Source organism: Octopus bimaculoides, chromosome 14 (assembly GCF_001194135.2).
Source record: "Octopus bimaculoides isolate UCB-OBI-ISO-001 chromosome 14, ASM119413v2, whole genome shotgun sequence".
In the NCBI taxonomy this organism is placed as follows: Eukaryota; Metazoa; Mollusca; class Cephalopoda; order Octopoda; family Octopodidae; genus Octopus; species Octopus bimaculoides.
The window spans coordinates 684,203-706,711 of NC_068994.1; the positions used below are offsets into that span (position 1 = coordinate 684,203).

A 22,509-nucleotide genomic window follows, 5' to 3' on the forward strand; every position below is an offset into this window, starting at 1 on the left:
GGGGGGTTGTATTTAGCTGTCAGTAATAAAAATATATATATATTTTTTTGTTTTTATTTTTTAGCCAAAAATATATTTTTTTTAGCCAAAGGTTGAGCTTCACTGAGCAGGCCTATCAGCAAAGGCACTCTAAATGTGACCCTCCCATCTATTTGCATATCTAGGATTACATTTTACAATGTCTGTCCTTTTTTTTTTTGATAAGAGAATAGAGTATTATTTATAGAGAACATGGCTGTTATTTCTACCTGGTCTGGTGACCACATCAAGAGCCTCTCATTGATGCTGGTCACTGAACAGGTTATGTCTAAAGTGAGAAGAGACAATCACAGCCAGTGACGATGCTGGTGGCTTCTCACCTCCTCACAGCTGCCATACGAAAACTATCCTATTACTAATCTGCTCACAAGTTATTGATCCCCTGCACATCCTCATACATCTTATTCCTGACTAATCCACTGGAGCGTATGCACAGATATTGATTTACAAAAAAAACTTGCTTCCTCCTCTTCCTCCTTCTCCTCCTCCTCCTCCTCCTCTCTGACTTTGTCTCTCCCATGCATCACTTCTCCCTCTTGCTCTTCCACTCCCCTCCCATCACCTCCCCACAGCCACTCTTACTTTCTTCTCCCCCCCTCTCTCTCTCCTCTACCATTGCTACAAACACAGCAGTTCTTCACAGATTTCTAGCTTTGTTAAAAATCTTGCAGCACCACTCTAAGACTTGGACCAGAGGTAGTTTTAAAGGGTTCTCAGGTAGGCCCTGTAACTTCTCTCACACTGTGCAACAAGGTCCCTAAAGATCTTCCCCCAAATATTGATTTCTCTCGAGGGAACACTTTTCCAAAATTCTGAATGAAAGAGAAAAAAAATAATATACTTTATTCCAGTATGACTGGTACTTATTTTGTTGGTCCCAGAGTGGCCCCATCGACTGTTGAACGCGAAAGTACAACACACCAAAGTAGTTACTATTAAGCTATTTCACCTTCAGATACCTAAAGAAAAAAAGAATACTGTACCCCTATAACAACCCTAATTTCTCTAGTTTACTGTTGAGCTTTAATAAATAAATCTTGAACCCTTCTCAGCTCCCTTAAGACACCCTAATTAACTTTGGAAGTTCCCAACCTTTGATATTCAGTCTCTGGTCTTAGAACTAACTCAATCCTTTATTTAACTTCCTCCCTCCTCCTCCGTGAATAGTTCGTTATAAATTAGCTTTGATTATAGGGAACCCAACCATTGGTTGGATGTATTGAAGATGTTAGGACTGGCAAGGGATTATATGCGGAACTTGGACAGATCACTGGTACAGTCACGTGTTATGTATGGATGAGGAAAGTTGTGTGAGGAAGTGCCACACCCTAACTGTGGAAGAAGTAGACCCAAGAATACATGAGACGAGATGGTGAAGAATGACCTTCGAACACTGGGCCTCACATAGGCAATGACAGGAGACCGAGACCTTTGGATATATGCTGTGATTGAGAAGACCCAGCAACTAAAGTGACATTGCAGCCATGGCCAATGCCAGTGTTAGATGTCCAGCCCATTTAAAAGTACCCCTGATGCGTCGGGCGATATATGTTTGAGAAGACCTGTTAAGTCAAGTAGAACTGAAATCGTAGCTGTAGCCACTGACCCCTGGCTGGTTCCCGTTCCAGTAGCACATAAAATGCATCATCTGAATGTGGGCAATGCCAGGTCCACCCGACTGGCTCCCATGCCAGTGGCACATAAAAAGCACCAACTGAACATGGTCGATGCCAGGCCTGCTTGAATGGCTACAGTATACCTGTGGCATGTAAAAAGCACCCACCACACTCTCGGAGTGTTAGGAAGGGCATCCAGATGTAGAAACATTGCCAGATCAGATTGGAGCCTGGTGCAGCCACTCAGTCAAACTGTTCAAACCCATGCCAGCATGGAAAACAGACGTTAAATGATGATGATGATGTATATAATCAAACTAAGCAACAGGGTATCAAGTAGTAATGCAGTACGACTGTTTCAAGCGGCTCCAATTAATTGAATTCAATTCAATTAAATGGAGTTGCTTGAAACAATCGTACTTCTTGATACGCCATTGCTTAGTTTTATTCTATTCATCTTTAAGCTGTGCAGATAAAACCGGACTGATTTGCTGGTTCAACTTAAGTACCTAATTCAACTGAATCTCAATTATTTCTTATATATGTGTGTGTGTGTATATATATATATATATAGAGAGAGGGGGGGAAGAGAGGGAAAGAGAGAGAGTATCAGTGTATTATTGTTTAGTGAGGTGATTTGTAGAAAATGGGTGGAGGGGGGGAGCAATGATTGAGACTGAATTATTCTGAAGACAAAATTCCTGCTGCATTATTTACATTTCTTTATGTTTTCAGCTGAAATCTATCCAAGGACTAATTTGCCATTTCCCCTTCTAAGGTCAATAAAATAAAGTACCAGCCATGTATTGGGGTTGGTTCAGTGTTCTTGATGGGAATGGTATTATAAAAAAAGGACACAAGATTTAGTTTTATGATGATGAAGATTTTTTTACTCTGTAGGATCTGCTTACACTGAACTCCCTCCCTTTTTATTCAAATTAACCCTAGGACTTATCTTTAGTTTGTTGACCCCCAGAATGTGTATACATTACAAAACATTAAGGGCTGTAGGATTAAAGACCCTGCTGCTAATTCCTTCATGGTTTTAGGCTTGATTGCACTGTGAGAGATACCCTGGGCAAGTGTTGTTGCCTACCACAGAGTTGGGTTGACCAAAGTGTTTGTGAGTGGAATTTGATTGAGAGAAACTGTGGAACTTGAATGAAGGTGCTATTTTTATTCTTGATGGTCAGCTTAACCTGTCTCTTTTAACAACCCTAACTGGTCATCAGGTACCTTTTGCAGATTCTGCTCTTTTGCAAGCATTTAGGTCAGGTCTTTAACCTTTCTTCTCCCTCAGTCTCTCTGAAGATGGTCAAAGGGGCTCCCCTTTGTTTTCTCCCTAAAACATTTAAAAAGACATGTGTCTGGTGCTCTGCCATTTCTGCCAGCCACTGTTTTGTTCTAGCAACAACATAATACTTTTGTATGGAAGTGTAAATGCGTGATGCTTATGGGCTTGAGTATACATAGGATGTTCATAGAAGGATGGTCCCCAGGAATAAGTGGGGAATTCATACACCTACCCACTACCCTTTCCATTGGAAGTATAAAAACCAGCACTGTTATCGGCAATGTGTTTCTTCTTGTCAGACATTAACACTTAACTTTCACCTGAAACAAGAAATAAACTTCCAGTTAAAATTAAACATGGTTTGGACAAACACTGCACAGAAACAATGAAATATTTTGTTTTAAATAGAATTTTAAAGGGTATGTATGTAATGTATATATGTAATGAATGTATATATGTATGTAATGTATGTATATAATGTATATATGCATATATATGTGTATGTCTCTTTCTATGTAATGTATGTACTTATGTATGCATATATGTGTGTAAATTATAGATTATGTTTCCTTATTTAAAAATTCAATTATTTACAACAAATACAATTTACTTCCATTTTCGTTGCTGTCTTTCTCCCATTCTCCTCATTCCATTTGTTTTCAAGTTTCTCTTCATCATCACAATATTGCTAGAACCTAAAAAAATATGCAAACTACTTCAGTATAAATATCACTTCTTCATTTTCTTCTCCCATTATTTCCCACTGAGAAAATATTCTGTAAATTCAATTAATGTAGTTGTATATATGTGACAATAAAAACCAATTGAGGAAAGTTTCCAAGAGGAATAGAAAACTGCTTAAGATGGTAAACATTGGAGTAATTGTGAGAAATTCTTGCAGCCATAAATATAAGATGTCAAATTGAAATGAAAAAAATGGAATATACTGGCAAGGTTTTAGGATGTTTGTAGCTTTTAGATATAGTTTCTGTCAAAATTTTACTTGGAATATAAAATTATTAATGCTATGTATATTGTAAAAACAATATGCTGTTTTTGTGATTGAGGGTTGTTGGAGAGGAGGAAGTGATGTAGTTCATCTCTAACTTTAATGGAAGACACTAAATAAATGTTTAATTGGATTGAAAGTCTCTCAGATCTGACAGACAGAGATGAGTGAAGTCTGACAAAAGCAATGTCTAAATAGATGTTGATCAGAGAAAGATTTATAAAGTTTCACAGAATTATTATCATTAACATCACCATGATAGTTGGATGGGTCTTCTCCCACACAGCATCCTTTGGTGATGGCCTACTTGAGATTCTATATTCTAGAGGTTTTTTTCTTACTTCTTCCCAAACTTCCTCTTCTGCAGCTTCCTTCCACTTGGATTGCCTGTTATTTCTTTCTCCAACTGACATCCTCTGTACACATTATATCTGTACCAACTGCCTTCTCTCTTCTGCACTACATCTCATCTCTCTGATACCTGCTTTGTCTCTCAACTCATTTGTGATTCCTCATTTACCCACATTGCCATTCCATATGCAGTGATGCATGCTGGCCTCACTTCAGTTTATCTATTACTCATCTTCTACATTCAAAGCTCACCTTTTCTCTACTATACAATTGAAATATTAATCTTGACAATGGAAATTCATTAAGATTCAAACAGACAGAAAGAAAGATTATTTAAAAAATGGAAACTGTTTCAGATATACTGTGGAAATAACTCAGTGTGGAAATATTTATTGTGTAGTCAGTCAGGCATCACTGATGTCACACTTGATGAACATCATAACAAACCAAGTGAAAGCAGTGTGAAACAGAATACTTCTCTCACAAGTCACAGAAATCTGGTGCAAGAAGTTACGGGCTATGCCCTTGTTTCTCTGATTAAATTTTAAAATATTCTTTAAATATAAAACTGAGAAAAAAATTATAATTTTCATAGATTCCAGTAAAAATTGATTGAAACTTTAATGTTTGACCGCTGAAATCTTCAAGTTTTTTTCATTGTCTCTCTGTTTATTTTCTCTTATTCTTTTCTGTTGAAGAGCGTAGGCTCAAAACGTATGAGACTTTTTCATTTTCCCAAGCATCAAACTTATACACCTGCTTGTTGTTCACCTGTCTTTGGCTTTTGTTTTTCTATAAATTTCAACTGTACATATATATATATATATATATGACTGTATTGAGCTAACTATTGGATGTTGTTATACACCACTGATCCCAATGCACTTCCTCATATTATAGCTTTCAAATGATGTCACTCCACTGGCTGGGTGAGCAAGCCAACAGTCCCCCTAAAGAAAACGATGGCAGTTGGTAGCATGGTTCCCCATTTACAGTTGAGTGAACTGGGCAACACGAAAGGAATTGTTTTACTCAAGAAAACAATGTACCTCTGGTGTCTGGAAACAAAAACCAGCATCTTGTAATCATGAGTACAACACTGAAACCACGGGGCCTTGCAACACCCCTACGAGTACTGACATTAGAAAGGGTATCCAGTTATAGAAACCAAGCCAAAACAGACTATGGAACCTGGTGCAGCCCCTGGCCTTGTCACACATGGAAACCCTTGCCAGAATGGAAAAGGGACGTTGAATGTTGATGATGATGATGATGATTATGATATATATATATGTCCTTCCGTTTTTCAAGAGTAGACCACTGAATGCAGTTGGACACGCACTGGCCGAACCTGGAACGACACCAGTTGACAACGTCTCCACTTGTCACCATTCACCGATCAGAAACGGGAAGTTCAGAGTCGTCATCAGAATTTACAACTTATAAGACAGTAGGATAACTCTTCAGAATAAATATGCAATGCTCTTTCTTTTCCTTCTTCTTTATGCAATTCTTTGTGTCAGAACACAGGTGCACACACACATACATAATACATATATGTATGCGAGTATATATATATATATGTACATATATATATATATATATATATATATATATCTATATATATATACACACACACACACATACACATACATGTGTATGATGTGTATGTGCGCGCGCGCGCGTATGCGTGCTTGTAGGCGCAGACGGTCCAGTCTGGAACATCAACAACAAGTTTAGAGTAGCAAAGATTCGACAGTTTCACTAGCAATTTCTCTGTTCCTGAAAAGCGAAAACCCCAGCCTACAAGAAAGCTTTAATGCTTAAAGCACATCGGCGCCTGCAATTTGAAGCTTGACCCTTGTGCTTTAGTTATCTCCCCTTAACTGTTATGTAATCCAAGCTGTCTGCCAGGGCTTACGTAATAACCCAGAACAACGTGACACAGATAAGCACTGACTGGAGTCTCCTCGTTTTTACTTTGCACAACTTGTTTCTCTCTCACTATTTACCAACGAGAGCTGACCTAATATTCCGTGTCAATACTAGCATTTTAAAGACTGCTGCCAGCCGCACATTCTTCACAATTAACACACTTTCTATAATGATAATTAAAATATAAGTATTGATGATTAAATTTGCTTTTATGCAATCAATCATTCTTAATTTTATATATTAAGTTATTGAGAAATTGTTATAAGTTTATACACAGATAACCACCGGTACAGACACACACACATACAAACATTTGCACACACACGCACACACACACGCACGCAGGCACGCACACACGCACCTACGAATATCACACACACACACACACGGACGCGCGCGCGCACGCACACATGAATACATATATTCGTGTGCGTGCGTGCGTGTGTGTGTGTGTGTGTGTGTGTGTGTGTGTGTGAGTGTGTAGATGGAATTTGGGCAGAAAATTGTTTCAAAATATGTATGGCAATATATGACTTAGCCCCTTTTCCTGTCGCAATTCTTGGTGAAGCTGGTTTTGAGGCTGCTGACGGGGATAAGGGCCCCAAGTACCGATTGCAGTCATGTGGGGTTAAGCATTTCCTTTGGCAACCACGAACTTTTCTGGTTCAGGCCAATTGTTTTCCATCTTGAGTTGATCAAACCTTGTGGAATGGAATTTAGTAGATGGAAACTGTGTGGAAGCTTGTCAAGGTGACTGAATGTGTGATTGAGTGGTGAACTTCATCTCTTACTCAATTCAACATATCAGCTGGGCTTCGGGTACCTTTTGTCGTGTCTACCCTGTCATTTGTTTTCAGGCCAGATCTGAGCGTAATTTTGTCCTTTCCTCCCATAAGTCTTCAAAACTCAGAAAAGGTCTCCAAAACATTATACTTCCTCCTGTAAGTCTTATAAAAAAATTTGTCCTGCTCCTTATCCAATGAAGGTTAAGCTATTGGAAGGACCCATCTGGCATGATGATCAATGTTAAGGGTGAAAAAGAGTCGGAATGAAGGATCTAGATAAAGGGTCTAGATGCATGAATTAGAAATCTCAGGGCTTCAGAGATTCCATTGCTACTCTGAAAAGTTAAAATTAAGTCCTTGGAGCAATGTCATTAATTAACGACCAATTAATTATTGATGACATTCCAGCAGTGGACATCTCATCCTATTTATGTATTTGCATCAAGTGATGCCAATCTGTAATTGTGGAGGGAACATGTGGAAGGGGTAGGCCCAGGAAGACATGGGACGAGACGGTGAGAAAGGATCAACAGATGTTGGGACTCACAGAGGGGACTGACGCTCTTGGCAGTTTGTTGTGCTTGAGAAAAGTGTGCTTTCTCATTTAGCCTCAGGTCAGCCCTATTGAGCAGATCCTTGTTCAAAAGTATTCCAGCTGTGACCATCTCATCTTATTCAGACTAAGGTCTGAGATCTTCCTACATTGCAAGGTGCACAAGGTAGCAAGTTTTTTTCTACAGTTGTCAATCTGCTGTAGTTTTCTCCTTCTCTTGCCCGTTTGGTGATCTTCCTGGAATATTTGGAACAAGTTGTTCTGGATCCAGACCATTCTTCATTTTTCTTCTTCTCCTACTTTTCACATTATTACAGTCTTTGTATCCCAAATGGATGACAGCTTCTACTGATGCAGCAACCCATTAGTTCGCAGTGACTGCAACTTCCTTTGAAGAAAAATGTTTTCATTTATGATTTCTCTCTTGCCAAGTGACTTTGAAAATCTTCTGTAAGCATTGTTGATGGAATGTGTCCAGCCTGTTGGCCACTTTTAATGTTATTTTCCAGGTTACTGCCAGACATGATTATAGCAATGTAAAACCAAACCTTTGATGCTTGTTACTTTTCCAGATACAATATGTCACAATATCGCTCTTGCCAAGTTTGTTGTTTGTGTCATTTTCACAAAGCCTTTCCATTTCCCTCTGCTCCACCCCGGTAGGGTTTCCACTGGTTATTTTCTTCATTACAAACACTACTGACAGCAGGAAGAGAAGACAAAAGACGTTGCAGCCTTGAAGGATGGCAATAAGGATGCTTCAGTTTCCAGTATGGCTCATATTTGTTCTCACTCTGTCACTAGAGTCATCATAAAGCTTTTTGAAAATGGTAGTCACCATTGGTTTCAACAGTCACTCATAATGATCTTCAATGGAAGCTGTCATAAGGATATGCTTACATCTCTCTCTCTCTCTCTCTCTACTTGTTTTCCTCACATTCACCAGTATATATAAGTGATAAAGGTGGTTTTGAGTAATTTCAACTCCTATTTCTAGCAATGCTGGTACTTTCTTTGTACCCTTCATTATAATCATAAACATAATTATAAATACACACACACACACACCTGAGTCAGCACATAAAGGTGAAACAAGGTGGGGAAAAATAGATCACAGCTGTCTGATGAACACAAACGTGAAGCTTCGAGGAGCAATTTTTTGTGATGTTTTTGCAGCTTTAATGATAAAGTATATATACATTATATATACATTATATATATATATATATATATATATATATATATATGATGGATTCTTTCGTTGTGAACAACAGTAAAATAAAGTGTAATCCTGTTCTGTGGACCAGAATGTGTCTCTTGAGGTCTGCTGTTTCTTTGCAAACCTTTTGGCAAATGGAACAAGTTGAGGACTCAGCTTGCTCAAGTGCTTATGGATGATTTACTGTGTTTTCTTGGGTGGACAGCAAGGACTGCTTTGCTTCATGCCACAAAGCCACAACAACAGGTAAGGTTTCCGTTTAGAGGAGCAGTGTTCTGCCAGCATGATGCTTGCATGAAGTTGGTTTTGATGCTGGAGTCTACTTTGCTCAGCTCTTTGAACTGAGGAGAAGCAGGACTGGCACCAGGTCCTGCATTCTGATGCTTTGTTTTCCCAACAAGAAAAGGGAATGCTGCATCGCCTCAGGTTGTCTTTTAGTTTGTTTTTGAAGCGCAAGAGTGGCCTTCCAACTGACCTTCCTGTTGATAATTGGCCAAAGAGAAGTTGCTTTGGAATTCTGATATCACTCATACATGAGAGCTGACCTGACCATCTAAGCTGTATTTTGATGAGAATGGCTTCCACACCTGATATATTGCATTTTTGTTATGAATATGGTCAGTTGGCTTTATGTTGGAGATATATAGTATTTGTTACACAAGTTTCTGTGATTGATAATTGGTAATGGTAAATTATGAATACAATTTACCAGGAACGTTCTCTCATAGTGTATGCATCATCAGACGGAGTCAAAATGCAAATCACAAAGTTGCAAGCATCATAAAAATGTCTTAGGGATACAAGATAACAAGTGGGAGTGGGGAAAGTGGGTGAGGTTGGCTAGAAAGGCAAATGTACATAGTGACATAAAAAATAAATATGAGCGAAAACAATTGCGTTGATAGGAAAATTATAGTCTCCACTCAGAATGTGTGCTTGAAGATGTGTTCAATAGTATTTATAATTTGCTGTCATCAATTATTGATTATCAATCGCTGAAACATGTGTAACAGATGTGAAACAAAGAAATACGAAATTCATACTTCATCTTTTTCTCTCATAAAAGATGATATATATATATATATATATATATATATATATATATATATACACACACACATATATATATGAGAGAGAAATACTACAGACATATAGACAGACCAACATATATAGACATGGAAAGTCTTGTTCCAATCTTGTTGGCAGAACAGCATCTGCTGCTGTGACTAGAAACCCCACATGTGATACACAGTACTGGCTGCAGTGATTACACTTAGAGGCACAGTTTGCCATCAATTTTGCTTTTTCACCATCACCAAACCCCAGCCCCTTCTCTTGTATAGTTCCAGTCTCCAGTAAGAGCAATAACCAGCAATGTACCCTGACTTTTTAATGCTCATGTGAAGAGACGTCATGTCTCTTGCAGACATCTTTGAAAGGAAGATGAGGTCTTTGCCCTTGTTTTTGGTTCTGAAGGCCAGTTTCCCATGCAACAGAACTTTCAGGATCCATCTATTTAACATGTCATGTACATATTGCTGTAAGATGTAGAGGTTGGGTGTCTGGGCATAAGTCACAACCTCATTGTTGGTGACTGAGTCCAGAATCCTTTTCATATTGCAGAGGCAGAAGGTTTTCACATGTTGCATTTGTCTGCTGTAAACGTCCCAGGCCTCACTACTGTAAAACCCAGAGCAAGCTCTGTAAACAGCAACCTTTATGTGCACCATTAGCTTTCTATTCTCTCAGCATGGCAAGGCTGATGAGATGGGGGTGGGGTTTGACTAAAGGGGGTCCAGGGCCATCCCTCACTATAAAGAGAAGGATAGGTGAAAGGAACTTCTATATTCCAATGACCAAATTTCTAAGGAATTGGAGAAGCTATTCCAAATATGGAATCAAGTATCTTTGAAATAAACCTAGCAAAGACAAAAGTTTTAGTTAAAAGCAAAAAAAGACAGGACTTTTGTCCTCAGGAAGGTGACCATGCTCAATATGCAGAAAAGGAGGAAGTAAGCGGGGAATTTTGTACTGTGAACCCAATATAAAGTATGGTTGTAGAAGGGGTGCAGTGAGATCACAGTCAGGTTGACAGAGAAGAAAGGCTTTGTATGTAACAGATGCCCTTGAGTCTTCAGCAGAAAGAGGACTCATGAAATAAATCCTTGCAAATGCATGGAAGGCTCCCTCGAAGTTGTTGACAGCTTCTGTTAACAGATGACCTAATCAGTAGTATACAGGGCAGCTGTTGTGAAAGCATAATAACCAGAGTAAGAAGGAAGTGGACCAAGTTCAGAGAGCTATTTACCTTTACTGGCAACAGGGGAAATTCTCTCAAAGTAAAGGACAAATTGCATGACGTGTATGAAGTGTAAAGTTGCATGGTAGCTTAAAATAGGCGTTGAATGTAGAGAATGTGTGAATGTTGAAAAGAAATGGGGTATCAAGCACTCCTGGATGCGTAATGTTTGTATACATGACATAGTACAAATGAGTTGAGAGTGACGCCGGGTGTAAGAAGAATCACATACAGCATGAAAAAGAGAAAACTTATGTTGGTACGGAGATATGATGCGTATGGAAGATAACAGTTGGGTAAAGAAATAGATTCCCGGTAAGTCATTGCACATTCCATTTTGAGTGATGGACACAGTCTACTACACAGTCAGCTAAATTTTATTGAACCAAATCTTAACATTTCTCTACATCTTCATGCACATTGCAAGGGCAGTAGAAGTGTAAATTTCTTGCATTAGAGGGACATCTCAACAAGTATTCCATAGACGTAGTTGTTTATCTCTAGTTGAACCATAATTGAGCAGATGGACAATCAGTGCCATTCCACTGTGACCAACTTCCAATAACATTTTATTTTACTACTCAATCAAATTGATGAAGGAAATGTTCTCGTTAAACTAACCACAAACTTATTTCACTAGTGTAGTAGTGCTGCTGCTGCTGCTGCTGCTGCTGCTGCTGATGATGATGATGATGATGATGATGATGATGACAAGCAGTTGTGATAATATATTGATTTAGAAGGCCCAATGAAAGTTGTGTGGTTGTCTCAGCTGTGGTCAACGAAGAGGGGCTGCTGTTGTTTATGTCTTGGAAAGCCATTCTCCATCAGGTGAAGCTGTCGAACAAGTCATAGAAAATCTTTCTTAAACATTCAATCTAGCTTGAACCCTAATAATTCAGTCGCTCTACCCAAACTATTTTCTCCATTGTTGTCAACAACCCTCCTGCTTTAAGTATTATTAACATAATGTTAACCACACGTTTTTGTAGTTAACTTTACACACCTCTCTCGCCTCCTCCTCAATTATTTTTTTTCATGAGATTGGTCTTTTTTTATCATATTTATTTATTTATTATAGAAAAGGTGTGTGGTGCATAATGCATGGTGTGTGGCGTCTGGTAGTGGCGTATTGCCAGATATTATAGGGGCGTCAGTTGTGGCTTTCACCATTACAACAAGGTTGGAGATGTGAACTAACAGGGTGGGGGTGGGGGGTCTATCTATAGTTACTTGACTAGCTAGAAATAGCAGCCTAGTTTCCTTCAAATTACACCTTACTGTCTTATAAAAGGGAAGGGGCATATTAGATATAATGTCATCCTAGATAGAAGTAAAAAGATTGGATAGGCATGGGAGAAATGCCTATAAACAGTTACCTGGGGCTAAACGACAAGTTGTGTGGTTACAAGTCTTCTGTTTCTTTCCAAGTTTTGTCAAAGGAAGAAAGATGACAGCTCTGGCCATTTTGAAGACTCTTGAGAGGAAGAAACTACAATTCCTGAGTTATTCTTTAACTAGGGACCAGGACTGAATGCTTTCAGTAGAAATATAAACTCTGCTAAATGATCCAGGTGTTAAGTTCACCAGCTGAGAAAAACTAGCATCATCAGAGATTCCTCACAGTTTCTATTTACCCAGTTCACTCCCAAAGCTTCTCAACATGAAGCTAAGGTAAAAAACATTTTCTGGGTTTTTTTTTTTCTACAAGGGGATTGAACCTAGAAGCACATAATTGTAAAACTATCTTCTTAACAACACAATAACATTGCCATCAATAAAGTCAACAGCAATGGAAGGAGATCATTGAAATAATAGAGACTAGAGATATTCCTGTATGTCAGAACTGGTGTAGGCATTGGTGTGTGGTAATGAAGTTTACTTCATAGTCCCAAAGTTCTGATTTCAATATTACTGCATGGCACCTTGGACAAGTGTCTTTTACCTTAGACTTGAGCTGACCGATGTCTTGTGAGTTGAATTTAGTGGACAAAACCGTACAGAAGCTCATCATTTATATCAATCAATCTATCTCTGTATGTGTCTGTCTTTATAATTTGTCTATTTATCCATACTGCCATACATACATACACACACACACACACACATATATATATATATATATATATATATATATATATATATGTGTGTGTGACGTGAAAAACAAATACATCTAAATTGGAATACATCTTACAGTATAAATGCCTCACTAAATAATCTCCCCTTACCTGAATGTCCACTTTTTATATTCAGTATTCTTGACCAAGTTGGTACCCCAATAGTCCAGTGATTGACATCAATGAAAGAACTAAAAGCGAAATCTGAGAACAATTTAGACCCATGGCAGGATTACAGCATCCATGCATCTTACATTGACATCTATGATGAGTGTTTGTCTACTAATTCAGTGATGAAAGCTGTTGTGAAAATAAGAGACATGCTACTCTAATCAATGGTCAGAGCTATTTCTTTAAAATTATTGGCATCTCATCTTTTTCCAATATGGCTTTGACTGTTGCAGCAATTTTTTGCCAAAGCATTCAATTAGCTTCTACTGTTATATCCAATCGACTATTTTAGATTTAAATAATTAACTGAGGCCTGTAAGTTTATATGTCTGTAGAGATTAGTCTGTCATTGGATTCCAGAAACAGAACTAAAGAATTTAACTTGGGAATCTGGACATATGGTATTGTAACACTGTTATTTCATGACATCTCATGAAGTGTTTCACTGGTCCACAATATAGATTATGGCAGAGAAAAATGTTGCGAAACAATAAATATCTATTTTACTTGACCAGCAAATAGTCGTCATCATGGTTGTCGTCGTTGTCATCAACAACACTTTACATCCATTTTACCATGACTACATGATTTGAACAGGTGTCTTGCAGTACAGCATCCTCCACATCATTTGATGCAGTCTCTTCATGTCTTTACATCTTTCTGATCTTTTTCTTCCACACGCTCCTTCAACATAGATCATTTCTTTGCCCAACTTTTATCTTCTATAACAATTATATGTTTGTACCAACACAGTCTACTCTCCACAACTGATTTCTCTAAGATCCAGTTTTTGTTCTCAAAGCCTTTATATGCCTCCATTCATGCACATCAATATTACACATCCACTGAAGCATGCTCGTCTCGTCTTGTGTCTTGCCACCTTTCACACATCATCTACTTTCAATGTCCATCTTTCTTTATGCTATAGCATCACACTTCATACACCTGCACCATATAATCTGCCCTTCCCTCATGGAGAGAGAGAGAGAGAGAGAGAGGGAGAGAGAGAGAGAGAGAGAGAGAGGGAGGGAGAGAGAGAGAGAGAGAGAATCTCTTTGTTACCCTCAGAATTAATATCTTCTTCAACATCCTTCCCCTTCTCATCTTTATTTACACCATTCTCCTTCAACAACAGCTGGATGTCAATGTGGTAACCAACATCACAAACCCATAGCTAATGGTTTCGTGTACTCTATCTTGTCTGGCTGACTTGCTACCTCAAATGGCTTGAAAGGAATTATCGACATTGGCTAAGTGATTTGATTACCACAGATTCACATGTTACATTCTAAACATCTATTACATTCTACATGTTACATTCTACACACATTACCTTCTACATACATTACCTTCTACATACATTACATTCTATATGCATCTGTTAAGGAGAATTGCAGCACTTTTATATTTTTGAATAATAAAATGTAAGCAAGCACTGTGTGTGTGTGTGTGTGTGTGTGTGTGTGTGTGTGTGTGTGTGTGTGTGTGTGTGTGTGTGTGTGTGTGTGTGTGTGTGTGTGTGTGTTAGAGGAAGATGTTCTAAAAGTATAATAGCTACAGTCAGAACAGGACAGAGAAAGTTCAGAGCTATTACGTCTGTTGGTAATGAACTCTCTCTCTCTCAGAGTGAAAGGTAAATTGTATGATGTTTGTGTATGAACACCAATGCAACATGGTAATGAGACACAGGTCCTGAATGCAGAGAACGAATATGTGAAGACTAGAAAGGAATGACTCTAGTATGCTCTTTTGGATGAACAATGTCAGTATACATGTACGACAAAGTGTTAATGTGTTGAGAGAAAGATTAGGCAAAAGAGGAATCAGATGTACTGTAGAAGAGAGAAGACTATGATGGTTGGATCATGTGCTGTGTATGAATGAGGAGAGCTGCATAAAGAAGTGCTGATTGCTTAAAGCGGAGTTGAGCCTCACAGAGGACTGAGATGATTAATGGTTCACAGTGTTTGAAAAGAGTCATCCATCACAGCAAGTGAACCCCTAAAATCATTTTGCTTATGCCTATACATGTGGAGTCTTGCACTCAATCTGCCTACACCAAGCATTTCCCACATCTTACAGGCATCCGTCCCTCCATCACTCTTCTAACTATGGCATTACTTAGCTGCTGCAATCATTTGAGAGCAGAATCAGCACATATTTCATACTCCTTTTCCGCTACCAGTCATCTGCTTCTTTCCTTGAAAGCGCTTTCTTTCAAACTCCATTTCTCATTCTCTTTATCATCCCTTCACACATTTTCCATGGATCACTTCTTTCTGTGCCTTTCAGTGACTTCTTTTTTCCTCACTGAGCTACATCTTAGGTCTGCCATACTTCATTTTAACACCGTTTCATATCTGCCATCAATTCCCTACCACCTGCGTCCTTCCACTCATTACAGCCACTCTCATCTACCTCTGAACCTCCATCTCTGCTACTGTTCATCTTCCTTCCCTCTCCCTCCACCCTCTGAACTATCCATACATATATCACACTGCTGCTCTTCACTCCTCCTGTGCTGCTACTTGTCCCCTCCTCCTTCCTGAGCCACTTCTACCTCTCCCTCACATACTGATATTAACCTTCAACAACACCTCCATCCATATTCCTCACTCACTACATCCACATCTTACCATTTGTCACTCTCCTCTAACATCTTATGAAAATATATTATTAATCATAAAACAAATAAAAATAAAGTAAATAGTAATGAAACAATAATAAAATAAAATAAACAATAATTTTCATAACATTTTTACTAAATTTTGTAATTTAAAACAGTTTTTTAAACTTTCCATGTGAAGTACGATTATTTGTTACATTGTCTGATCCAGAAAGTGAAACCACTGGAGTCAGCAGAGATGGTTTTAATAAAATAACATTCTGTTATTACTTCACAAAACTAAGTAACAAATGAAATTGAATGCTTTTATTTGGAATTTAAGTCAAAAGAAATAGAAGTTTCACACTTCTGTAGTTTCACTATCGGCATCATAAAACGAAACATTAATCGTTGTTCGATGTCCAATGCGCAAAAAGAAAAAGAAAGATAATGACTGCTATATAGTAATAGTTCTATAATATAGAATATATATACGAAAAGGACTCTACACAGTTAGGGAATCGAACAAATTGCTTTGTGGGATTTACTCCAGCCCTATACGCCATGTGTTCGAACCCGTTGAAGTAATCTTAATGTTTCATCCTTTGATAAAACAATCCAAAAGGATTGGCAGAATTTTTAGAACGTCGACTAAATAACTTTTCGATATTTAATTCGGTTCTTTACGTTTTGAGTTCGCATGTAAATATAACAAGGATGTCACCAAGGGCCGCTCGTCGACCGCAAGAAAAGAACGATTATTTCGAAAATTCATTGGTTCGATCCCACTATGTGGTACTACTGCGGTCTTCTGCCATAGACATGGCGTCTATCAAAGTATTATGAAGGAAATCTGTGTGGAAACCCATTAGAAGGAAGATTCCTGGTCTTGATAACAGACTTGTCATCATCAACTGATCCTTATGTTTTTAATCTGGTACTATCTGTTGTGTTTGGTCGGAAGATTGCCATGACCCTTCTTCCGACTGGTCACGGAGATTCTTGAAAAGGGTCATGGACACTATTTTTCTTCCTCTGACTAAGAAATTACAGAAAAAAAAAAAACGAAACAAAACACAAATTCAATGACCATTTCCCCAAACAGGGCTGCTTATATAAAGTTATAACTTTATATGTTTTTCTATTACAGATGCAATTCTTATTAAGTGCCATTTTTATCAGAGAATTATTAAACATAATTAATAATTATGACGATATAGATATAACGATATCATAAATTTCGAAAATAAATGATTTCATCATTAATTGTACTTTTAATTGGGAAAGCAATTCAAGATGAAACGGTCACTGGATTGAGATTATTTTTTGTTAGTAATTTTGTTTTATGATGAATATGTAATATTATTAGTTTCTAAAAAAATTTCCTTTGTTAAAAGTATACAGTGAATTTATGAGAATATCGTTGAAGAAAAAAAAGAAAATAAATATCACGGACGGACGGAGTTAACCGAAGCATCAAAATTGTCTGGGTGAGACAATATGTTGGCGTGTGATGTCCACTTGCGTCAAGTGACGCTGAAATATTTCAAGGAAAACATTTGCAAGTTCAATATTTCCAACAGAAGAAGAAGCTACAGAATGAAAAAAAATAATATTTATTCATGTAGATTAAAATGAAACATTACTGAGCGTTCTTTTCTGACAATTTCAGGCCATTGCTGTCTTGAGCCACCGATCAAGAGATATACAGTTATTCAAGAAAAAACGGTTTATGATGGAAGAAATATATATTTTCTTGAAATTTTCGTCGAATGTCTAAGAAGAGAAGTTGCACAGAGTGGACCAGACGACAGGTAAATGTCGGTCTTTATTTTCTTCTCAGTTGCTTTCATTGGTATACAAGGTTATAAGGCAAATAACAACAACAATAAAAGTGTGGCCGTGACCGGTAATAAAGTCACAATTTATGATGGCCTGTAATAAAGTCGGCAAGACTCTCCGCCCGTCCACCCCAAAAAAACCACCCTTAAAAAATTTTTTTTTTTTTTTCGACACAAACCCCGCCTTTATGAGATCTGAACAAAACACCCTCGGACAAACTCCCCTCCCGGACAAAACCCCTGTGACTTTATTACCGTGACTTTTTCCTATGATTTTTTTTTTTTTTACCTGGATTCAGTGTGGCAATATAGGGACGTTTGAGGCAGTGATATGAACAGAGACAGTTGCATCAAGAGGTGCTGATCTCTAATTGTAGAAGAAACATGTGGAAGGGGTAGACTGAGGAAGACGTGGACGAAGTGGTGAGAAAGGATCTACAAATGTTGGGACTCACAGAGGGGAGGACAGAGGGCCGAGACTGGTGGTTTGCTGTGCTTGAAAAGACAAGTCAAGCTAAAAACATGGTTGTTCTTCCATACAGGCTTGTACCCTTCAATCCTCTCTAGCTGAGCATCCCTAAACTTTCTGGCTTGTAAGTGCTAATGCCATGTAAAAAGCACCTTGTACACTCTGTAAAGTGGTTGGTGTTAGGGAGGGCAACCAAAAACATGGAACCCGAACAGTCCTTCAGCTGGTCAGTTTCTATCAAATCAGCCAACCCATGCCAGCATGGAAAATGGACATTAAATGAAGATGATGATGTGTATGTATGTATCTATATAAGAATCTAAGTGTAGGAAGTTTGTAAGCTTCAAGCAGTCTGTGGCAGGATTTTCAAACTATGTTTTCAGTGAGTTAACTTGGGATTCCTTAATGACAATGTGACCTTCATATGATTAAGATTTCTTTGCCACACTCTCTCTCTCACTCTTTCTCTGTATACAATGGCGCCATTTAATTTAAGAATGCTCGTAGACTAATGTTAAAATGGCATTTTTTATATATTCAAGTTGTAAATTGTGAATTAAGATGTATATCAAAATAAAAATTTCACCTTGTTCGTGTAAATGGGTAACCCTGTAACAGAGTGGTCTTCTGATTGGGCCAAATGTTGGCCTACTCACCTAGCCAGAGGGATGATATCATTCAAAAGCTGAAACATAGTGAAGCGCATTGTAATCAGTGATGTAAAACAACAGCTGATAGTCTGGTCAATACCATGATACTGTGATTATATATATATATATATAAAGTAGTGTATCAGAGAAAATGAAGATGTTTGAGGAAGTGTGTCAAGAATGATAATGACACTTGTTTTTACTGACACCGAAAAGAAAGATATGAAAGTGTCATTATGAGAGGCTATTGAATGTAGAGAATGCATTGGAGTGAGATTCTGCTCCATGTAGGGTCTGGCAGAGGAACTAACCTCTGAAGTTGACAACAGTATGCTCTCAAATACAACAGTGCATATGAAGGCAGGAAAAGCAGTTGAAGCTAGGCATTTGTTACACTTGTTAGTGACTTTACATCACTTTTAATTGTAAAGAAAGTCTGTCTGTCTCATAATATTTTTCATATTGCAAGAGAAACTTATGCCTTACAGATATCTTTGTTGACCGTATAAAATGGTGCAGTTTCTCATCTGTTGCCAGCACTTGACAAACATAAAGGCTTTTAAAACATGACACCCAAACTTATCACAAGAGAGTGTGGAGTTATGTTGCTTGTCACTGAATACAATTACATGAACAAGTAGAAAAGAGGTGTTTACTACTGTGCTTTGGCTTCTCGTCAGAAGGTTATAAAAATGACTGGAGTTGAGAAATGACTCTGATACCTTCTGCATGAAACGAATATAGTTAAATAAGGACTAACATATTTAATGGAGTGGGCCAACACACATTTTAATTACAATTACAAATATAGTGAAGAAATAAAATTATTAGCTTTAATGATTATTTCTGGTTAAGATAGGGACGGGAGAAGAATTCTAAAATTAAACTTAGTTAAAACTCAGGGACATGCAGTGAGGAATCTAATGTTTGCTAGATATAACGATAATAGTGCATCTTCTGCTCTTATTAGACCTCACCAGCAGAGCATAGTTCATACTCACCCCCCACTACAGCCCCTGCTCCTGTTCAATTTTCAGTTATTTAAAACTTCAGAGTTATCTCCCTTGCCTTTCTTGTGCAGAAAGAGGCAAGAATGCTCTGCTGGACCTGTAATGTTGAATATGTTGAACAGAGTAGAGCTGAGCTGAGAGAAAAACTGGGTGTAAGAGGAACGAGAGACGTATGTATAGAGGACATCAGCTGGAGAAAGAAGTGACAGGCGATCCAAGTGGAAGGAATGAGGAAATTTGGGAAGAAGAAAAAAAGCCTCTAGAATATAGTGTCCCAAGTAGGCCATCACCAAAGGATGCTGTGTGGGAGAAGACCCATCCAACTACCTGTAAAATACTAAGGAATGAGTCATTTAGTTTGGTTTTAGCAGAGGTGTAATTTTAGTTAATTAAATTTGTTTGGTTTATTATGTATATTTAGCATTGGCCAAATTGTTTTCTTATGCAGACAGAATCCTTAGGTAATTTCTGCCAGTCATTTTTCATCAAAGTATTAAACTTTACTGATTGGTTGATAATGTGGCTAAAGTTTTAATTTTGATAATATATTGTACTTTGGAGTTTGTAACTGACACAAATGGGTGAGAAAGGATTGGTAATATTTGATGGTTAGCTGTATGACCTATGGACATGGGGTCTGGATTAACTGGCGGATTCTTGGAAAATCATCATTATCATCATTTAACGTCCACTCGTCATGCTGGCATGGGTTTGACAGTTTGATATGGAGCTGGCCAGTTGGGAGTTGTCCAAACTCTGATTGTTGTGGCATGGTTTCTACAGCTGGATGCCTTTCCTAGCACCAACAGAGTGTGCAGGGTGCTATTTACGTGCCACCGGCACAGGTGTGTTTATGTAGCACCGGCATAAGTACTTTTTATGTGGCACTAGCACCTGCAAAGGACAAACCTGTATGTGTGGAAGACCTTATAGATTCAACTTGATATGAAAGATTCATTAGTGACTCCTTTCACTGCACTCTAAATAACAATGATCCCTTCTACCAAATATCATAGAGATAATATTATTACAATTTTCATATCAGAATGACATCCACACTATATATGCTTCCATTATCTTGGTGTTTACATTTTTTTATTGTTTTTCTGCTCTAAAAGTCTTCCTCCCAACTTTATTCCAAAATGACAATGTTATTGACAGACAACAGTAATAATAACAATCTCTTTTATTATATCATTTATTCATGACTTGGGTCTAATTGTGATTTAAGTCTGCTTTAATTTTTTAGCATTGAAACAGGCCATATCAGGCCCAAATATTCTACCTTGTTTTCCATTCAAGCTGGCTGGATACAGCCTCTCACATCTACAATGTCATTCTAAAAAGAAGCAATCTCTTCATTAAAATCTCGAAGCTACAAGATCATGTATGCTTAATTCAAAACAATGTGAATTAATAAGCATTGCATTTGACAGGGTAATCTGAATACTAAAGAGTTAAATACCTTAGTCCAGCTCTTCTTGAAGCATCTTGACTAATAGAGACTTGTGAATTGTAAATGTTGTAAAATGGTTTCCTAAAGGAATCTTCTTTTGTTCTGCTTGATCACAGAAAATATATTTCAGTAAATTGATAAACAATTTTCTGGATATTAAAAGATGCTTATGAAAATTTCAATTAATACTGATAGTGTTGATTCGGATACACAGTGTCTATCTAATAAAAGATAGTGTCTCTTTGGATAAGGAAGACAGATGGGTGTTCTAAAAAGAAATACTGCTGAAAGTTTCGTAATTGGTGTAGGACTGTGCTTTGGTAGCAGAAATAAGAGCAAAGCAGAAAGAATGGGGAAAAAGGTGAGTGGCAATGGGCATTACCAGGCAGATAGAATGAAAGTAAGATGACAAGTTTACTGAGATATGAAAGAAACTAAGAGCTGGGGATAGTCCCAGAATGACAAGCATGAAGTTTTCCACAAAGCAGAGCAATGTGTTTATAATGGACTAAGAATGACATTAAGTAGAAGTTTGTTTGAAATGACACAAGTGTTATTGTCTTCAATGAGAGTGGAAAGAGATATGGAAATATGACTGAAATAGTGATGAATATTGAATGAGAATTATTAAAAGCATGAAGGTAAAGGAAACTGTAAATGTATCACAGATATTTGAATCAAACCAAACAGGTGTTATCTTTAATGGTTGATGTAGTAACTCCATTGTTGATTATACCTGTAAGGAAACTGAGAAGCAGTGGAAGTTACTTCTTCCCAAAGTAAGTAGTTACAATTCACTCAGTTGAAATGAGGCCCGCGCTGGAGTGCTGCTCTCTCATCTAGAATGGTGTTGTTGCTACAGACACAGACATCCTGTGCCACATCAAGAAAAGGGCCATCAGAGCGAGTGGCATAAAGTCATTCACAGACCTGTTCTCACTTCTGGCCTTCAGGTGTGCACTCTTTTATCTAAAGATGCTTAGGGATTCCCGACCCTCTTGTCTTTTCCCCTCTTATCATTCTTGCTGTATCCAACCGTCTCAGGTCCACCACTAATCACTACACCTAGTATTCTTTCTTCCCAGAACAG

At 37.9% G+C, this 22,509-nt stretch overlaps 1 long non-coding RNA gene across 8 annotated transcripts in view; it reads right to left on the bottom strand.

Moving 5' to 3' along the window:
* Positions 1–6: 6 nt before the first annotated feature.
* LOC106870471 (uncharacterized) overlaps positions 7–22,509 on the bottom strand; it is a 36,151-nt gene continuing 13,648 nt past the window's right edge. For 3 of the 8 annotated variants that reach the window (XR_008265440.1, XR_008265438.1, XR_008265436.1), the window contains 2 exons: positions 18,890–18,988; positions 7–3,644 (listed from right to left, as the gene is read on the bottom strand). This is a non-coding gene — a long non-coding RNA (uncharacterized LOC106870471). Of the gene's footprint in view, positions 3,645–18,889; positions 18,989–21,428; positions 21,522–22,509 lie in introns of all 8 variants that reach the window. The other 5 variants (XR_008265441.1, XR_008265437.1, XR_001409528.2 and 2 more) reach the window with 4 other exon arrangements.